Genomic DNA, 21657 nt, shown 5'->3' on the forward strand with positions numbered 1-21657 from the left:
ATGCGTGTGTGATGAAGAAGCCTTATGAGATGCACAAGAAGCATTAATATTAACATTTGTAGATTTTTATGCATCATAGCAAAATTTAGATAAATGGCCTTTACGACCACAAATTGAACACTTGTAAATTTTGTTATATATATGTGCATAGTGAGTGCTTGGTTTTGAAGAATTAGCATGAGACTTTACACATAAGTCTATAAGTTTCTTGTTATTAACAATGCATATTTTTAATGTTGAATCTAAACAAGATATGTGATTCTTAACGTGATTCAACTCATCATTATTAGGCACATATGTATTAACACTAGAAGAAAGAAAGAGCACGATTATTTTTGAATGAATTAAATTCATTTCTTATGCATTCTACTTCTAGAATGGCATCATTATTAGCATGAGTTAAGCTATAAATGGATGAGGTCAATTTTTTATTTTCCAAAATAAACATGTCATTGTTTTCTTTAAGCATAGCATTTTCTTTAGCAATGACATCTAATTTGGACACTAGCAACTCATGATCGGATTTCAAATTAACATACTTGCTTTTAAGATCAATAAAATTATTATGCAATTTCTTGTAGGCATGCGTTAATCTTTCATATGCACAAGCAAGTTTATTAATGGATAATTCACTATTGGATTCCGAATCGCTTACCACACTAGGGCTATCGCCTAGTGGTCGTGTGCATGATGAAGATGCTCTAATAGAACTTGAAGACGAAGCCGCCAAAGCTCGTCGGATCTCCTCCAAGTTCCCTTGATGCGCTTCTAAGAATTTCCACAATGTATAAGCGCTATCAAAAGAATCATGCTTGTTAGACATAGATGAATCAAATGCATTCACTAGTAGAAAAATAAGCATCCTTGACGGGCTTTCCCGTCAGGGATGACAAATTTCCCGTCAGGGATACGTATCCTTGACGGCGTCCCGTCAAGGATACGCCGTCAGAAAAAGTCCCGTTAGGGAAGAAACATCCCTGACGGGACGCCGTCAGTAATAAGCATTACTGACGACATCTTTCCTGACGGCCGGATACGTATCCTTGACGGCGTCCCGTCAAGGATACGCCGTCAGAAAAAGTCCCGTTAGGGAAGAAACATCCCTGACGGGACGCCGTCAGTAATAAGCATTACTGACGACATCTTTCCTGACGGCCGCACCAAAAAAAATAAAGATGATAAACATCCCTGACGCGCTGATACCATATTTGGATACCATCCTGCAGCAGCAACAGTAATTACTTCATCATTCATGAACTGATCCCAAGTGACCTCACAAAGTAACAAATCAAACCAATCAGCGTGCTTCAGCTTGGTAAGCAGATGAGTATATAATCTTACATACAAATCGTAGTGTCAAATTTATACCACGGAGGTTGAGGATTTCGAGCTTTATGGTGTTTTGATCTCGCTTGAGTCTTTGTAGCTCTGATTCGTGCTCGGAATGCCATAGTTCGAGGTTTTGATTTGAGTTTTGTGTTGTGATTCGCCTTCGCCTGATGTTCTTGAGGAGGTGTTTTTGGCCTCCTAAGAAATATTCGTTCGCGAATTCCCATCAATTTGGATCAATCTTTCGAAATCCCTGCAAACGTCAATCAAAAATCAATTTAGAAATGATTTCGATAGTGTTTGAAATCCTTAACGTTAGATTATTAAGAAACTAACATGCACAAAAGATGACTATAGGATATAAGAACACGTTATGTACGATGAATGCAAATGAAGATAACATTCAAAGCCGAGGAAATGAGAACCTTACGGTTAGGCGAACTATTAATACCCCAACATTTACGCTTGTACTTATTTTGCAAGCATTTCAAAATTAAGGATACCCCCCTTTAGATTGCAAAATTCCCCCCTGCAGTTATGAAAGTTTATTATTACAACAAGATTAACTTAGAAAAACTCAAGTTCAAAAACTAATTATGGAAACTATCAATCACGAATCATGTAAGCTGAGTAGGAGGTGAACTCAACAGTTTTATTTTCCTGCCTCACAATTTCACAGGATTCCATAAAAAAAAATCCGACAAATTTGTAAAACGCGTTCAAGAGCTAGACATGTCTTTACCAATTTTTATCATTTAGTTTTCAATGATAAAAATTGGTAAAAAAGCCTTCCAAATAACAATTGAAATCAGAATGTACAAGTTTTTCTTAACTATCTTACGTCATGAAATTCATTAGGATATCTCAATATTAGATAGGCTTTTATTGTATAAGAATTTCTAGCTTTGATTGGTATTTGGTTATGTTGGAAGAAGGTAAAGCTTTTAAAACTAAAAATATCACATATCGCTCATTGAACACAGAACTATTTGAGGAACTCATGCGTTTAATTTTCTTGGTATCTTCCTCTTTCAGGAACTATGATACTTCTTTAATTTCTTCAAACTGGTATCTTCCTCTTTCAGGAAACTTTCACTGGAATCTTGAAGATGTAGCTAAATCCATTGTTTGCATGATAATGTCTGGACCATGTCTTACAGGCTACACTCAGGTCAGCTCACGAAGTGGATGTTTTTGCATAAACTACGATTTATAGAGAACTAATAATAGCTTGTGATGAAACTTTTCTACCACTCGATCTGGTTCGAACAATTCTTGCAGACACTTAATGATTGGTATGACCGTGAAATTGACGCAATTAATGAGCCTTATCGTCCTATTCTTTCAGGGGCTATATCCGAGAGTGAGGTAAGAAAATAGTAGTTAGTAAACACGGTTAATTGTAAGGGGCTTATGCATTTTATTTTGTGTGTTCTTTTTTAGTTTTAGAAAGCTTTACCTTCTTCCAACATAACCAAATACCAATCAAAGCTAGAAATTCTTATACAATAAAAGCCTATCTAATATTGAGATATCCTAATGAATTTCATGACGTAAGATAGTTAAGAAAAACTTGTACATTCTGATTTCAATTGTTATTTGGAAGGCTTTTTTACCAATTTTTATCATTGAAAACTAAATGATAAAAATTGGTAAAGACATGTCTAGCTCTTGAACGCGTTTTACAAATTTGTCGGATTTTTTTTTATGGAATCCTGTGAAATTGTGAGGCAGGAAAATAAAACTGTTGAGTTCACCTCCTACTCAGCTTACATGATTCGTGATTGATAGTTTCCATAATTAGTTTTTGAACTTGAGTTTTTCTAAGTTAATCTTGTTGTAATAATAAACTTTCATAACTGCAGGGGGGAATTTTGCAATCTAAAGGGGGGTATCCTTAATTTTGAAATGCTTGCAAAATAAGTACAAGCGTAAATGTTGGGGTATTAATAGTTCGCCTAACCGTAAGGTTCTCATTTCCTCGGCTTTGAATGTTATCTTCATTTGCATTCATCGTACATAACGTGTTCTTATATCCTATAGTCATCTTTTGTGCATGTTAGTTTCTTAATAATCTAACGTTAAGGATTTCAAACACTATCGAAATCATTTCTAAATTGATTTTTGATTGACGTTTGCAGGGATTTCGAAAGATTGATCCAGATTGATGGGAATTCGCGAACGAATATTTCTTAGGAGGCCAAAAACACCTCCTCAAGAACATCAGGCGAAGGCGAATCACAACACAAAACTCAAATCAAAACCTCGAACTATGGCATTCCGAGCACGAATCAGAGCTACAAAGACTCAAGCGAGATCAAAACACCATAAAGCTCGAAATCCTCAACCTCCGTGGTATAAATTTGACACTACGATTTGTATGTAAGATTATATACTCATCTGCTTACCAAGCTGAAGCACGCTGATTGGTTTGATTTGTTACTTTGTGAGGTCACTTGGGATCAGTTCATGAATGATGAAGTAATTACTGTTGCTGCTGCAGGATGGTATCCAAATATGGTATCAGCGCGTCAGGGATGTTTATCATCTTTATTTTTTTTGGTGATTATATAACATCCCTGACGGGCATGCCGTCAGGGATGTTTATCGCTGACGGCATGCCCGTCAGGGATGTTATATAATCACCAAAAAAAATAAAGATGATAAACATCCCTGACGCGCTGATACCATATTTGGATACCATCCTGCAGCAGCAACAGTAATTACTTCATCATTCATGAACTGATCCCAAGTGACCTCACAAAGTAACAAATCAAACCAATCAGCGTGCTTCAGCTTGGTAAGCAGATGAGTATATAATCTTACATACAAATCGTAGTGTCAAATTTATACCACGGAGGTTGAGGATTTCGAGCTTTATGGTGTTTTGATCTCGCTTGAGTCTTTGTAGCTCTGATTCGTGCTCGGAATGCCATAGTTCGAGGTTTTGATTTGAGTTTTGTGTTGTGATTCGCCTTCGCCTGATGTTCTTGAGGAGGTGTTTTTGGCCTCCTAAGAAATATTCGTTCGCGAATTCCCATCAATTTGGATCAATCTTTCGAAATCCCTGCAAACGTGGGGGGATTTTCGTGTGTAGGGGGGGATTTGGGAAGGAGAAAAATTTTTAACGAGCGGGGGAAATTTTCGCGAGGGGGGAAATTTTGGAACAGCATCGCTGACGGGCTAGCCGTCAGCGATGTTCATATCCCGTCAGCGATGTTCACATCGCTGACGGTATCGAAACACTTGTGACGGCAACATCTCTGACGGCTAATCCCGTCAACGATATAAACATCGCTGACGGCATTGTCCCGTCAGTGATGTTGCCGTCAGCGAAACCTATTTTTCCACTAGTGATTTAGTAAAAATTCTAACACAAGCTTGTTCATAGTAAACATCTCCTTATCATTTTTAATCCACTTGGATTTCTCCTAAGTGGGTACAACATAAGCATAATCAATAACTTCCCACAAATCGATATTTTTAGATCTAACAAATAGCTTAAATCTAAAATACCATTTAGTATAGGGGAAAGCATTGAATTTAAGAGCAACACTAGGATCATAGCCTAAACAAGATGCACCATGCATGTTCATAATATATAAAAATATGCAAGAAAGATACAAATATAATCAAAACTAGATTAGAAAAAATATAAGAACAAGGGATCATTAACTCAAGATGGTTAAACCTCAAATCAAAGAGTACCAAGCTCTGATACCAATTGTTAGACCCTAATGTCACTAGGAAAGAACCCTATAGGGGGGTGAATAGAGTTTATGCTAATATAATCCGATTTTATGCCAAATCAAAACTAATTAATAAGTTATTCTAGCAAATAAGATATGCAATGAATTATTAGCAAGGATAAGCAATATAAACAATGGTAAATGAAATAGTGGACAATATAAATAAAGAGGCAATGGCTAAAAATATGAACAAAAAGAGTGCGCTAATGCAAACTCAAACAAGCAATATGATCACAAAGTTCAAACATTGCATCCTACGTCTCCGATCCCCACTCCCGGGGAGAAATCTACTATCACACCGGGTTTTCTACGCTCACCCAAATAACGTTTACACCTCAAACTCGGTTTTCTAGTTCACCGAAAACTTTACAATCTCACACTCTTGCAATCCCACTTTACACCCTCTAACGAAAACTTTACAATCTCACACTCTTGCAATCCCACTTTACACCCTCTAAGTGTTGGTCTCTAGCCCGTGTCTCCCTCAAGTGTTAGGAATTACTTGGTCTCTAGCCCGTGTCTCCCTCAAGTGTTAGGAATTACAACCTACCTCTAGGCATTACCACCTATCCTACTCCTCTTGGGACGATCCCGTCTCTCACCACACACTTCTCTCGGTGTACAAGTGTATTACAAAGTGTATTATCACAATTAGGCTCAATACAACAAATATTTGTTCTTTACTATGGACGAGAACACAATGAAAGCTCACACTCTAAGTCACAAACTCATAACCCCAAATTATACTATGTATGCAAATACAATAAGCTCAATAGGTTGTGTGTGAACAAAGAGTGTAATCAAAACAAATCTAAACTCAAATAAATTCTAGCTTATGGAAATGAAAATCAAACAATATAAAAAGCTAGATAAGAGTTTAGAAAAACTTCTCTAAAATGACAAGAGTAAGAGAGATGAATTGAATCTCAAATCCCAAGAATTGATCTTCACTTCCTCTTGTGAAAATATCTTCACAAACCTAGCTTTAAACAAACTAAACAAACTTTAAACAATTATTAAACATACTTAAACTCTTTTTAAAACTCTCTTGGTTGTTCAAATGGTTATGGCAATAGGGTATATATAGGGTGGAAGAAAACACCCAAAACCCATAAAAATCAATAAAATAAACAAAATTAACAAGTTACCATTACTGTGTAACGGTAACATCGTTACTGTGTAACGGTAACATTGGCGGTCGACCGTGGCTACTGTAGCGGTTGACCGCAAGAACCAAAAATGCTCTCTGGATATTTGGCGGTCGACTATCGAGACCAATCCAGTCGATCGTGGTACTGTAGCAAGCATGCACAAACAGTTTCTGCAGTTCTGGAAATATATGTAGTTGGTTTTATAAAATCAATTAAAAATATCACATCAACTCTAAAAATTATGAAATTTTGAGGGAAGTTTCTACATATGTAGTGAACATGTTAGAGTAATAATTTCTAAAATATCACTTACCATTTGTGATAAATCACTATTTTAAAACAGATATTCTAGATCCTGAAAAACTGCTAAAACACTTAGTTTTATAAAAATCAATTTGACCTAGTAAATCAACTCCAAAAATGATAAAATTTTAGGAAATGATTAAAAGCATGTAATAGAACATGTTAGAAAAAGAATTTTTTAAATTGTATTTTCTATTTTTGAAAACTCATCTATTTTGCAAAACCATGCACATACATGAACTTATTAAAACTTGATTTTGACAAAACGAGTTCAAACAAGTTTGAAACTTATTTTAAATAGATTAATAGACTTTATAAAAGATGTAAACTAGTTATATTAAGTCAATAATCCGAAACACATTATTATCTCAAATGGATGCATAATAGTCAATAAATCAAGAAAACGTGTACGTGCACCATTTGAGCTTAAAGCATAAGCACACAAAGCATAAACCTAAACTAATATACCCAAGGCAATTGATCTTCATTAAGCTCATATTGATTATGGATGAAGCTTGAACTTGAATCTTTGACTTGAATGTGCAAGGCTTCACACCGATATTCCGCCAATCTCCATTGGATATGATCATTATGGCGCAATTCCATACATCCTCCAACATCATTGTTTGCCTAGAATAAATAAAAAACAAAAACACTAGACAAATAATATTAGTTATAAATTGTTTGTTAAAACATCATCAAAATAAAAAGGCCAACAATCAAGACTCCAAATGCCCCTCTTTGCCAAGATCTTTTTTCGATCTCTAGATGATCCCCAGATCCATTTTAAGCTGATTTTCAGCTATTTATAGGGGTTTTAGGGGTGTGTACCTAACCCCTAAAATCACTCATTAGTGGTGTTGTGATTCCCTCAGATCATGCAAAACAGGTTTGGAACCGTTCAACTCGTGTTTAAACGAGTCAAACGCAAAGTTTGCGTTCTGGGAATGTACTCTGCGTCTTAAACTTTGAACGCAGAGTTGGGCTCTGTGTTTGGGTCATAAAACACAATGGTTTTTTGTTCTTGGAATGCGAATGTGAATCTGTACGACATAAAAATTAATCTTAAAAGAAGATTTGTATTAATCGAATGGCAATTACAAACCAAGAATCAAAATTACAACAGAAGTAAAGAGAATGCTCTTCTTGTTTAATGTGGGTTCTTTGGTAGCGATAGGATGCCTCCCTCGAATGATTGCGTCAAGTTTGCTTCCCTTGGATGATCCGATCGAAATTGCGGTTGAGCTTGAGCGTGTGGTAGAAGCTCGTGTGATTGAGTTCGAATACCCGAGTTTGATGAGTATCAAGGCCGAATGCACAGAGAAGGCTAAAATGCAAGAGTTTGCAAAGAGTCAATAGTTAGAGCCAAGAAAATCTCTTAGTTCTTGAGTCTCCCCCCTACCCCCCCCCAGTGCCTTCCATGATTATGTTTGAGGAGGACCATAACTCCTCCCTTAAATCGTGGGATATGACCACTAATAGGTAAGGAGGACCATACTTCCTACTAAATTGTGGGAAGTGGGCATGCTCACTCCCACAAGTGAGTAGCTGCTAGACTACTGCAGGCGAGTCCTGGCGGGCCTTGCAGGCCGAGCTTGACTTCGTGCGGGGCGAGTCAAGGCCTAATAAGGCGAGCTTGACTCGTGCGGGCGAGTTAAGGCTACAGGCGAGCTTAACTCGTGCGGGTGAGTCAAGCAATCAGGCGAGCTCTGCTCGGCCTAATTGATCCAGCCAAGCAAGTAGAACAAGCTTGTTCTTACAAATTCAGCATGCAGGCGAGGTCCTACGGGGGAGATCTTGATTTTGGGATAAATACAATTTTTATTGCCTATAAAATCCCCTTCAAAATTTTCAGACCTGAATCATGTTGCATGTGGTCTGGAATACTTTGAATGAAAAGGCTCACTGTTCATTGGTTCAGGCGAACTTGACCACTTCGGTTGAGTGGAGCTTTTCAAGCGAGCTCCATGAAGTTTGGCAAGCCAAGTATTCAGGCGAGTTTGACTCATGGAGGCGAGCTCAAGTCTGCAGGTGAGTTGAGATATGCAGGCAAGCTCCAGATGTCAACAGGCGAGCTTTGTGCTTGCAGGCGAGCCAGATAATTACAAGTGAGGTCCAAGCAGTGGTAGGCAAGCCTCATGCGGTTTGCTCAGCTAAGGTGGCGATGGCACGTTAATCAGATCGCATTAAATGCGATCTGACGGGGTGGTCTCTTTTTCACGCGCTCGATTTGAGTCGTTTGATTTAATGGAATCTTCGATCTCAGCCGTCATTTCGATGAGGAATCTAGGCCATTCAGCTGAACCACTTGAATCTTAGTCGTTCACTTGAATTCCAAGTGTTACACCATTTGGAAATCAAATCTAAGTCGTTCGATTAAAAAATTAATCATGGTCGTTCGATTTGAAGCCATCGAATTTGAACCGTTTCGACGAATCTGGGCCGTTCGCTTCGGTTGAGATAACAAATCTCAACCATTGAAGCTTTGCTTATATAAATTCTTTATTGTAACGCTCCGCCCCGGAATCCCGGAGTCGGTACGCTATTAGATTTGATGGACTGGCCTCACAAACCACCACATATCTTTTCAGCACATTTTGTCCTCACTCACGCGCTCCCTGGAAAACTTCCCAGGAGGTCACCCATCCTATAATTTCTCCAGGTCAAGCACGCTTAACTTTGGAGTTTCTAAGAGTTGGGTTCCCGAAAAGAAGATGCATCTTGGTGGTATGAGTATTCCAATCAAATCTATCAATACAAATCACATTACCCTCTCAAGGGTTGGGGTATTACAAACTCCCCCACTTAAACTCGCAACGTCCTTGTTGCGCTAAATCATATCATCCAAGACCGTACCATCCGTGTGAGATTCTAAAGGTGGCTCCTACGACCTCAAGAGGTGGCTCTCCGTGTGAGATTCTAGAGGTGGCTCCTACGACCTCAAGAGGTGGCTCCCGCCCTCTCGACGTAGCACTTTGCGCCGCATAGCACTTAGCTCTCATAATTCCGGTTGGCTTGGCTCTGATACCATTTGTAACGCCCCGCCCCGGAATCCCAGAGTCGGTACGCTATTAGATTTGATGGACTGGCCTCACAAACCACCACATGTCTTTTCATCACATTTTGTCCCACTCACTCCCCGCCCCGGAATCCCGGAGTCGGTACACTATTAGATTTAATGGACTGGCCTCACAAACCACCACATATCTTTTCAGCACGTTTTGTCCTCACTCACGCGCTCCCTGGAAAACTTCCCAGGGGGTCACCCATCCTATAATTTCTCCAGATCAAGCACGCTTAACTTTGGAGTTTCTAAGAGTTGGGTTCCCGAAAAGAAGATGCATCTTGGTGGTATGAATATTCCAATCAAATCTATCAATACTAATCACATCACCCTCTCAAGGGTTGGGGTATTACATTCATCTCCCTCATTAGGAGATTACTGCTTACTTGAAAAAAAAATTTGCTCTAGTTTTCAAAGAAAACCATAGCTTTCTTCTTCTCGTTCTTGACTCTGAAATGGCCCTAAAGACCAAGTCACTTGTCGCAAAGGGGAAGAGGAAAGCTTCCTTTTCCACTGCTCTTGGCGCCGCCGCTGATGCTACCGTCACCTCCGGCGTGTTCCTAACATATTCAGGTAGGTTTAAGAACTATTGGACTGAACTGAGAAGATGAACAAGAGTTGTTCACCTTCTGGCGAGCTTCGTCTACTCAGGGCGAAGTTCTGCTATTCGGGCGAGCTTGCTTGTCAAGCGAGCTCCACTCTTGTCAAGCGAGCTCTACTTGTCAGGCAAGCTCTACTTGTCATGTGAGATTTGCTAGCTCACCTTCTTGATAAGGCTTGCCTGCACATTGTAGTTCGCCTGTTTCAAAGACTTGGTGAAATTTTTTAACATTTGAGTCAAAATTTCTAACTCTGTTTTGTTTTGTTTTGCAGCTACCTTTTCTAATGAGGCTCTTCCAGAGGGACACTATCCGACATTGCATGAACTCACCACCGATGCCGCCCTCACTGATATGCGAGAAGGGAAATGAAGAAGCCTTCTTTTCTCTTTGGTGATGCTATGGCTGACTAAATAGTTCTACTCCTCGGAGAGAGAGCAGATGGCTCCGCGTTGTGGACGGCGTCCGCTATTTCCTCCCTAGCATGATGAGGGGATTCTCCATCATTGAGCTACGCTCACTCTCAGTTCTGAGAGTGATAAACTAGGACCTAACCCCTACTTAGGATGGAGTGACTTCTAGGATCTTCACGGGTTCCAAAGTTGGATATGGAATCGACAATTCTTGCAAGTGCGTCACTGCTCTGCACCCCGGCCTGCTATAGAGTGAGTTACCAATGGAGGAGATGGCAGCGGTGGCGGAGACCTTCCAACATTGCTTCTTTAGGGCAGGGGGGTAATTTCCTCCTAAGGACTTCAGAGCTCTGGGGTGGATCTACTCCGCATTTGGCAATAGCCCTTGGTGGTCCAGAATTACGGAGTTCATCTTGGATGAGAACTCTGATCTACAAGGATCAGAGTTGTACACAGCTATCAGGGCTACCAAGTATGTCCTGAAGATTAACGCTCCTCAGTTCCAAAGTATATTGGAGCTGTATTGTCTAGACAGTGGTACCTTTTTCACCCCCAATGGAGAGTTGGGCATAGCACTTCATGAAATGTATGAAGTGTCAGGATTGCCGATGGGGGAGTTCCCTTATGACGAATACATCCCAGGTCAACAAGAAATTAATACCTTTCAGGAAAGTTCCCTCATAGGGTGGAGACTCTATGGGAGCTACTCTACCACTACCACATTTGTCTAAACACCTCGGGGAAGTAGGCCATAAAGGCAAGAAGAATAGGACCCAAGGGATCAGTCATAAGAATTGGGCAGATTATCTGTTCCCAAACAATGACGACAAGAAGAGGCCCGTCATGCTATTGAACGAGTGTGATCAAGGGGTAGTGGAGAAGAGAATATCTGATGGTGGGGGCACAGCAACCCTCGAACATGACGATGGAGGATTCAAGGGAGGGATTACTTTTGAGTCTTTCCACCACCAAGCCAAGTCCCCTATATCAGCTAAGGCCCTACTTGCCGGGTACCTTATGCTGTGGTTGAAAATATGTGTGGTCACTACCTACTCTTTTGAGATGATCCCGGTGGAGGTCGTCTATCCAGCGGTCCGTTTAGCTTATGGACGAGCTTATGCACAGGTGCCAGTGATGGTGGCGTGCATACAGAATGGGCTTCACAAGCTAACGACGTAGTTCTGTCGAGTGTTGTTGGTGGAGGAGGAGGGAGGAGAAGAAGTTACAAAAACTCTCAACCCCCGCATCAGCCTGCCAAATACATATTTGATTTCATGGTTTGTACAGCACTGTGAGGGCTTGATGAGCACGCTTGTGGCGCATCAGGAGGGAAAGATAATCCTATTTGTCCAACGCTTGGAGACATGCTCGTGGAAATATAAAGATATTGCCGAGATGAGAAGGGCCATGTCCTTTTTCAGCAATTATGAATTCTATCGGTGCTTTCCATACTTCTTCGGTAGAGGATACAGTGAGTCTCTTTAGGATGTGTCGAACGAGGATGAACACACCACCTTATCTTTGGGTGGTTTTAGATGGCTGGTCAACATCCGACCAGGCTATCACATCCTTCGCTGGGTCATCATGCTACATGGAGCCTTACATTCCCTGCAGATTTGCCCGTCAATTTGAGTACAATCAACTGTATGTAAGGAACATCAACCCTTAATTGCATTATGAAGGAGGGTTAGTTGATGGAGCATGAGGGTGGTTTTAGACTCATGCAGGCTGCACCAACACGCGCTTCGAGTTGCCGCTTAGGGATCGCACACTCCACCACACACTTACTTATTGTAAGTGGTATTGGAGTGCTAGCACAACTTCAGAGGGGTTCAATCCCCATGAGTCCTGTTTAACGACGCAGAGGCGTCGTTCAGGAGCATTTCTCACACACCGAGGTGAGGAGGCTGTCGACAGGTTGAGGATTTGGAAGAGGCTCCTACTGAAGAAGCTGATGATCTCGAGGGGCTCTATGAGGGGTTGGGTGATTTCCCAGGATCAGATCTCCATACTCAGTACAATCCCTCTCAGCTCGAGCCCTCCAAAGAGACTGAAACAACTGAGGAGTTGGATAGGGCCGTGGCACTCTTGGAGGAACTTAGGGGCCCCATCGCTAAATGCCTACAAATGCCCGCTTTCGCTCCTGATTTCCTGACTTCATCGAAATGTCAACGGGAGGCAGATGTTGGTACTTATGATGAAGAGGTTACCAAGAAAGCTCACCACGATGAAGTGGCGATGATAACTACTGTGACAGAACCAATTCCGTCAACTTTTGAGGGGGAGACATTGACTCCCGCTGGTGAGCAACAAGTATCAGCTCAACACGCTCAACTGATTGTTTCGGAAGGTAGCCATTCTCTTACTCTTCCTTTAGTCATTAAGCTAAACATATACACCTCACATTTGTTTACGTTTAACGCAGGAGCAACGGATGCCATCATCACAGTCTCCCCTGGAGAGGAGGAGGAGGAAGAAGAGGAGGTTGATTACTCTGGTGAGGATGACGCCGATTTTTGTCAATCTCACAACGTCAAATCTTCTGTTAAGGACTTGGTTGTCTCAAGTCCTCTTCCTGCTCAGGCTTTGGGGTCTACAATCACTACTCCAGGTATGTTGAACTATTAACTCTTCATTTTTCGAAGGTTGTTTCTGTAAATAAGCTAACACTTCTTTTGTTATTTTTTATTGCGGTTCATATGACTCCCGAGGCCATCGATGAATGGACCATCCTGATGGCCTCCATAACTACGGGAGCTTCAACCTCGCCTCATCTGCATGCTTCTCAGCAAGTGGGCTTAATAGTTCCCAAGGAGGAGGCACTGGTTCCATAGGAGGAGACACTGATTCAAGAGGAAGCGCCAACTCAGGAAGAGGAGGCATCAATTCCAGAAGAGATGACAATTCTGAAAGAGATGGCACTGATTCAAGGAGAGGTGCTAAGTCAGGGGGAGAAGTCCCCGACTCAAGAGGAAACGCCAACTCAGGAAGAGGAGGCATCGATTCAAGAAGAGGTGTTGACTTGGATGATCATCACGGCCTCATCCCCAAGTTTTGTAACCGTCGAACTGGCTACCAAGGCAGTAGTCTCTTCCTCAATCAAGACCTTAACAATAGTGGTGGGACCCTAAGTATCGTACCACCACTCATGCTATAGTAGCCACGAGTGCTTTGGTTCAAGCTCTGACGACAACTCTGGCTACCGATGAGACTCCCCTCTCTCTTGCTGCTCGATGAGACTCCCCTCTCTCTCCTACTGCTCGCATGCGCAAAAGTTTTGTAGACCGAATCATCGCTAACTTTCAATCCACTCTCCATGACAACATTAAGTAAGCATTAGATGAAGGCTGCCCCTTTGATGAATTCAAGCCAATCCTACAAATCCACATGGAGAGCTTGATTAAGATGATTGGCACTTTTGCAGCTGCCTCGTACCACTCATGCTTGTAGGAGGTGGAGAGGAACATCCAAGAGCTTCTTGCCCTCCGATCCGAGAGTTCTGATCTAGTCAACTTAGCTTCTGTATAGGCTCAATCAGCTATGAAGGAGCGAGAGTGTCATCTAGAAGCAGTTATAAATGAGGAGACTTTGTTGAAGGCAGAGTTAGAGTAGGCCACTACGGAGGGCGAGAGGCTTGATGAGGAGCGTCGGAAGGCTAACTTTGTCTTATCAAACTTAGCTTAGACCATATCCAAGACAAAGCAGTTCATAGCGGAGGCTTAGGCACTTCTAACTGAGAAAGAGCGATCTCACCAAGAAGTATTTGGAGAGTTAGAGGACCTCAAGAATCAACAGCAGTTAATTATTGGTGATCTCGAGGAAAAAAGAGCAAGCTTGAAAGGTGGTGAGGACAGAGCTTGATGACCTGGTCTCCATTTTTGAGGAAGACATCCACCAAGAAGCTCTAAGTAGTGTTGAGAGAAAACAAGCCCAAGCGATCAAGATATCGAATCGCGATTGAGAAGTTTTTAATTCTGTTTTGAGCGCATCTTGTATCAAAAACTTCTTGTTATGAATAAAAATATCTTTTTATCCAGTTTGTCACTTTCAATATCTTGTGTATTTATTTATTTATTTATTTATTTGCTTTTGTTTTCTATATTAACTGACACTTAAGATTTTTAGCAAATTCTTAGCTATCAACGGATTTAATTTACCTTTACCAATTACCATTTGAATTGGGCTAGCTATACTATTCCCCTCAGTATGATGAGTTGTCGAGAAGTTTCTTTTAGACTTAACACTAAAATTTCTTCCCTACCCTTAGCCATTTAAGACATTGGGTTAAGCTAACTACAACAGTTAAGTCGTAATTAAGTTAGGTTGTACCGTTTGGTGTAACGACTTAGCCCAAGAATTTGAGAGTGAGACTCATCACATGATAAGTTTGCCACTCGAGAGGTTCAAACAACAACTCATCGCTTAGTAGGTCGTTATTCGGGACTAGGGGGTTGATAAGGTACATTGTTTGGTAGGCCATTATTAACAAACAATGTCATTGCGGGAATGACGACGTTAGAATAATCAAACCGTTCAGGAACATAGGAGTATAACGACTGATTAGAATAGTAGCACATCGCCTGATAGACTACTATCATTAATCATTCTGAGGAGATTAGAACGTTCGAAAAGGATCAGGTCATTCGGAGACATAAGGGTATGATGACTGATTAGAATAGTAGCACATGGCATGGTAGGCTACTATCATTGATCGTTCTAAGGAGATTAGAACGTTAGGAAAGGATCAGGCCATTCAGGGACATAAGAGTATGACGACTGATCGGAATAGTAGCACATTGCATGGTAGGCTATTGTCATCGGGCAATGTCATTTGTGTGAATGACGGGGTTGACTATCAGAGCTAACCATTAATATGATAGGAATTTGTAGACTCGTCATCCTATTGAAGAGGATTAGTGGGCATAATCTGAAGGAGATTAGTTATCAGAGGTGAGTGTTAATGTGATAACTCTGTGTGGGCTTGTCGTCCTATTGAAGAGGATCGATGGGGGAATTTGGAAGAGATCAGCTATCAGATGTGATTGTTAACATGATAGCTTTGTGGGAGTTGAAGGAAGACTATGGGTAGTACTTCTTTAGGAATTTGTCGTTAATAGGTATCATGATCTTATCGCCATTCAGTTTGATGAGGTGATAAGCTCCGCTCGAATAAACCGTCTCTACTACAAGTGGTTCTTCCCATGGGTTGAAATTTACCTTTCTTTTTGGAGTTGAGTATCATTGGTCATCGAATAGTGAAAACCAACTCTCCTTGCTTGAAAGATTAGTGTTTGACTTTCTTGTTGAAAGCTCTAGATATTCGAGCTTTAAAGAACTCAATATGTTGTTGAGCTTCAAGCTGCTTTTCATCTAACACCTCTAATTCTGTAAGTTGTGGTTGATAACTTTCTTCAGTGGTCATCCCTGTAGCAAGTATGATGCGTAGGGATGGAATCTGGATTTCCAGGGATAGTACAGCTTCACAATCGTATACCAACGAATAAGGTCTGGCGCCTATTGGGGTGTGAACTATAGTGCGGTACGCCCATAAGCTTTCACCGAGCTTCTCATCCCAATCGTATTTGCTAGGGGATGTTAGCTTTGTTAAGATCTTAACGATTGTCTTGTTGAAAGCTTTGGCTAATCTGTTTGCAAAAGGATTGTAAGCAATGGATGCTAGATTCTGTATTCTGAACTTATCACAGAACCGAGTGAATACATGACTAACGAATTATGACCCGTTGTCATGAATGATACGTCTGGGAATACCGTATCTGTAGATAATGTGATGTCCGATAAATTTGATCACATTGCTAGTTTTGACTTCTCTTAAAGGAACAGCTTTGGCCCATTTAGAGAAGTAATTAGTTATCGCTAGTATGAAGCAATAACCTTTTGCTAATGGCGGAGATATCGGTCTGACGATATCCATCCCCCATGTTTCAAACGGTTACGAAGTCGCTGTCGGGTGCAGGCCTTTGGGTGATCGATGTATGTAATTGGCGTGAATCTGATACTCATGGCAGCGCTTAGCATAAGCTACTATGTCAATAACTATTCTGGGCCAATAGTAGCCCATTCTTCGTAAGCGATCCCAAATCTTGGGTCCGGGTTGATGAGCTCCGTAGGTACCATCATGGGCTTCCCGCAGAGCTTCTTATGCTTTTGTCATTGAGAGACACTGATGTAATATGCCATCATATGACCTACGATACAATGCCTTTGTCGTTGAATTGTAGTAGAAGTTTGGCGTGCGTCTGCGAACAGACTCTCATTCTTTGATGTCTTCAGGGAGTATGTCGTGTAAGACATAGTCGATGATCGGGAAATGCTAATCTCTCGGTTCAAGTTGACTCGTGCTCTGGTGAGTTACATTCACTTCCAGAGCATCCTCTGGTCGAAAGAGTTGCCAGCTTGCGACGGTGACACATTGACTTGATCCTAGCGGTTGAGCCAGGTTGACTGCCAACGATGTCAATGGTTCCGCATGCGTGTTCTTAGAGCAAAGCATGTGCTCAATGCGAAAGTTTTCAAATGATTTAGATAGTTCGATAGCCACTTTATGACATGGGATTAAGTCATCATTTCTGACTTCGTATTCCCCTATCATTTGTTTGATGATGAGCTGAGAGTCACCGTAAGCTTTGAGATGCTTTATCTCTAAATCCTTAGCCAAGTCGAGTCTAATGAGCAACGCATCATACTCAGCCACATTATTAGAACATGGCTCCATTAAAGAGAAGGTCCGAGGTAATATATGGTTTTGTGGAGAAACCTAAACTACCCCACTCCACCAACCATAGATCTACGTGCACCTACACGAGACACGCCGTCAAAAAATAATTTCCAAACTTTCTCTTGTGAAGTCCAATTGGCCTCGTAGGCCTCATCCGGCATATCTTCGAATAGATTGGTCTTCGAATCTAGTGGATGACTGGCCATGAGATCACAGATTGCTTACCCTTTGACGGACTTCTGCAACATGAAATGTATATCATATTAGGATAGCAAGAGTGCCCACCTGGCCAGATGCCAATTTAAAGACCCGGGTTGTGTCATGAAAACTCAGATGGGATTCATCCGGAAAATGACATATATGGTTTGGCCAACCAAGTAATGTCGTATTTTCTGAATTGTGAACACTAAGGCCAAACATTCTTTTTCGACCATAGGGTATCAACATTCAACTCCGTGTAAGGTTCTACTCAGATAATAGATGCATTGCTCATGGTCGGCATCATCACCTTATGCTAAAAGATTGCCAAGAGAGTGCTCCATTGCCTGCACATAGATTAGGAAGGGTTTCCCTAAGATCGGGGCCACCAAAACAGGTGGGCTCGAGAGATAAGCTTTGATCTCATCGAGTGCTTTCTAACAAGCTTTGTCCCATACAAAAGATACACACTTCTTCATCAGTTTTGAGAAGGGATAGCATTTACCTGAAAGATTTGTGATAAATCTATGGATATAAGTCAGACGTCCTTGTAGGCCTCTCAGTTCTTTGAGATTCCTAGGCGGTTGGAGCTCTTGGATAGCTCGTACTTTGTCAGGATCTATGTGAATTCCCTTGGTCGTGACGACAAACTCAAGGAACTTACCGCTCGACATTCCCAAAAATGACTTTGTAGGATTCATTTTCAATTGATGAGATCTTATAAGTTCTAACATCACTTTCAGGTCTTGAAGATGATCGTCTTTGCTGTGACTCTTCACTACTAGGTCATCTACATAGCATTCGACTGTCTTTCGTAGATGATCTCAGAAGATCATGCTCATGGAGCGTTGATAAGTTGCACTTGTGTTCTTGAGTCCGAAGGGCATCACTATGTAGTAATATGTCCCTACTAGAGTCCTAAATGAAGTATGTTTTTCATTTTTAGGGTACATTTTGATTTGATTATACCCCAAAAACCCATCCATAAAGGACATCTTTTCAAACCCGCATGTATTGTCTATAACAACATCCATGATGGGTAAAGGAAATTTGTCTTTCGGATATGCTGTGCTGAGATTTCTGAAGTCGGTGCAAATACGGATCTTTCCATTCTTCTCCAGGACAGGGATGATGTTTTCTACCCAGTTTGGGTGTTGCTCTTCTCGGATGAAGCCTGAATCGATTAGCTTTTTCACTTCGGCTTTGATCGCCTCCATGATTTTTGAACGAAATCATCTTTGTTATTGCTTGATTGGTTTTGCATCTGGCTTGATGTTGAGACAATGCGTGGCTACTTACGAGTCAAAGCCAGGCATGTCCTTGTAGTTCTAGGTAAATACGTCAATAGATTTTTGGATGAGGGATATAAGGTCTTCTTTCTTCGAAGGAGTTAAGCTGTCACTTATAAATATAGGCTTGGGGTTGGCCTCATCCCTCATATTCACTTGGAGCACTTTGTCCTCAGTGGGTGGTTCGCGTTGTTCATACCGGCCACTCCATTGGGCACTGACATGACGATTCCATGCTTCATCATGAAGTGGTATCTGATCATCCTCCTTAAGTTCAGTGGGATAAGCCGTAGCAATGTTGACTATAAGATTCTTGAATACAGATCTGTTGCTAACATCCAAATCCCACATCGAGGATGTCGACGATGAGACCCTGACAAAGTGTGAGCTATCCAAGAGCTCCAAGCACCCAGGAATCTCAAAGAACTGAGAGGCCTACAAGGACGTATGGCTTATATCCATAGATTCATCTTTAATTAATGAGATCTCATAAGTACGAACAACACTTTCAGGTCTTGAAGATGATCGCCTTTGCTATGAATCTTCACTACTAAGTCATCTATGTAGCATTCGACTGTCTTTCGTAGATGATCTCGGAAGATCGTGCTCATGGCGTGTTTATAAGTCACGTCTGCGTTCTTGAGTTTGAAGGGCATCACTATGTAGCAATATGTCCCTACTGGAGTCCTGAACGAAGTATGTTTTTCATCTTCAGAGTGCATTTTGATATGATTATACCCCGAAAACCCATCCATGAAAGACATCCTTTCAAACCCACTCATATTGTCTATAACAACATTCATGATAGGTAAAGGAAATTTGTCTTTCGGACATGCTGTGTTGAGATCTCTAAAGTCGATGCAGATACAAACCTTTTCGTTCTTCTTCAGGACCGGGACGATGTTTGCCAACCAGTCTGGGTGTTGCTTTTCTCGGATGAAGCCTGAATCGATCAGCTTCTACACTTCTGCTTCGATCACCTCTATGATTTGTGGATGAAACCGTCTATGTTGTTACTTGATCGGTTTTATGTCTGGCTTGATGTTGAGACGATGCTTCGCTACTTGTGAGTCCAAGCCAGACATGTCCTCGCAGTTCCAGGCAAAGACGTCAATATATTTCCAGATGAGGGATATAAGGTCTTCTTTATCCGAAGGATGTAAGCTGTCACTTATAAATATAGGCTTGGGGTTAGCCTCATCCCTCATATTCACTTGGAGCACTTTGTCCTCAGTGGGTGGTTCACATTGTTCAAAGCGGCCACTCTGTTGGGCACTGACATGACTATCCTATGCTTTGTCGTAAAGCGGGATCTGGTCATCATCTTTATGTTCAGTGGAATCAGCCGTAGCCATGTTGACTGTAAGATTCTTGAATATAGCTCTGATGCTAACATCTGAATCCTACATCGAGGATGTCGACGATGAGTCCCCAGAATGAGTTTCGTCGGCTCCTTCACTACAACTCGGATGAAGAGGAGGCATAACCTAACCCTCTTCGAGTTTTGTTGAAGTAATTATCGGGCTTTCCTTTGGGCACATAGGTAGGTCAGACAATCGTCCTTCGATCCTTGCTATAGTTTAAGCCTTCTTTGCGGGTGAGGTCATAACCTATGTTCTCCATCATATGTATTGCTATCTGATCGTAGTGTGAGAATTGAAGGGTGGGCTCATCATCTTCTACTTCATCCCATAGTGTACGCAGAGGTTAGTCTATCCATCCAAAGATAATATCTTTCTGGTAGTTATCTTAGGCCAAAGACAGCTTGCGATGACTTGATCGTTTGTTTGTCTGTGACAAATGATGAGTGCATGGGCAAGTGTAAAGAAGAGTTATTATGCAACCCTGCAATTAGATTGTTAAACTCATCACTACTAGACTCTAAACTAGATGAAAAGTAAGAAAAGTTAAAATCTTCATTGATAGCAAATTTGTCCGCTTCGTTAGCGTCGACTATATTCAGGCCTTCATAGCCAATTACAATGGGTTCAATATCATTCAAGACAAGACCCTCATTGTATTCTGACTCACTATCAACCTCGTTGCTGCTACCAGGTTCCTCGACCGGGAAGCTCTACCAATGGACTTCAGCTGCGTGAGTATGTCGAACCGAAAGGGTTGACTACTTGAACTCGGCTTGTCAGGATTCGGTCGTACTACTGGTGATGGTCCTACTGATGGCAATGCGTCCACCTCATCGTCTGAGTCGATAGGGGTCACCATTCCTATATTGTCTTCATCGGGAATTGCAGAAACAACATTGCAAAGTTTAGCCTTACCCTGAGACTTTCTCAAAGACTTAGAAGTCCATTGCTCATCGTCAAGGAGATCAGGGTGAACCCACATTACTTGTCCTGACGGCAATGTCTATGGAACTAGACCCTTCTCTTGCTAATTGTGGGGATCGGCATTGATGATCTTTAGCTTTGCCTTGGGGATGGGCACTACCCCTGTCGGTGTATGAACTTCAAGAAGGTTTGTCCCGAATTTCAAAGTGACCATATTTGTAGTCACTTTCTTCTGCACCTTCTCCTTCTTTAAGACTCCTGCGTCATAGAGAGCTTGAAGCTTGTCTTTGAGGATATAGCACTTAGAGGTAGGATGACCAAGCATTCTGTGGTAGGCACAGTAGTTCGGATTGTCCGTTTTGTGTAGGTCCTCAAGATTCTTCACTTCCAACAGCTTTATCATGTTGCTCTTAAGGAGAGTATCAAAGGTAGCAATGAATTGATCTTATTTGAAGTCATATTTCCTCTTAGGGCGTGGTTCAAAAGACTTAGGCTTTTGTCTCGGAGCCGACTTGGGGGCTGGAGTAGACTCAACAAC

This window comes from Asparagus officinalis, chromosome 6 (genome assembly GCF_001876935.1).
Source record: "Asparagus officinalis chromosome 6, Aspof.V1, whole genome shotgun sequence".
Classification (NCBI taxonomy): domain Eukaryota; kingdom Viridiplantae; phylum Streptophyta; class Magnoliopsida; order Asparagales; family Asparagaceae; genus Asparagus; species Asparagus officinalis.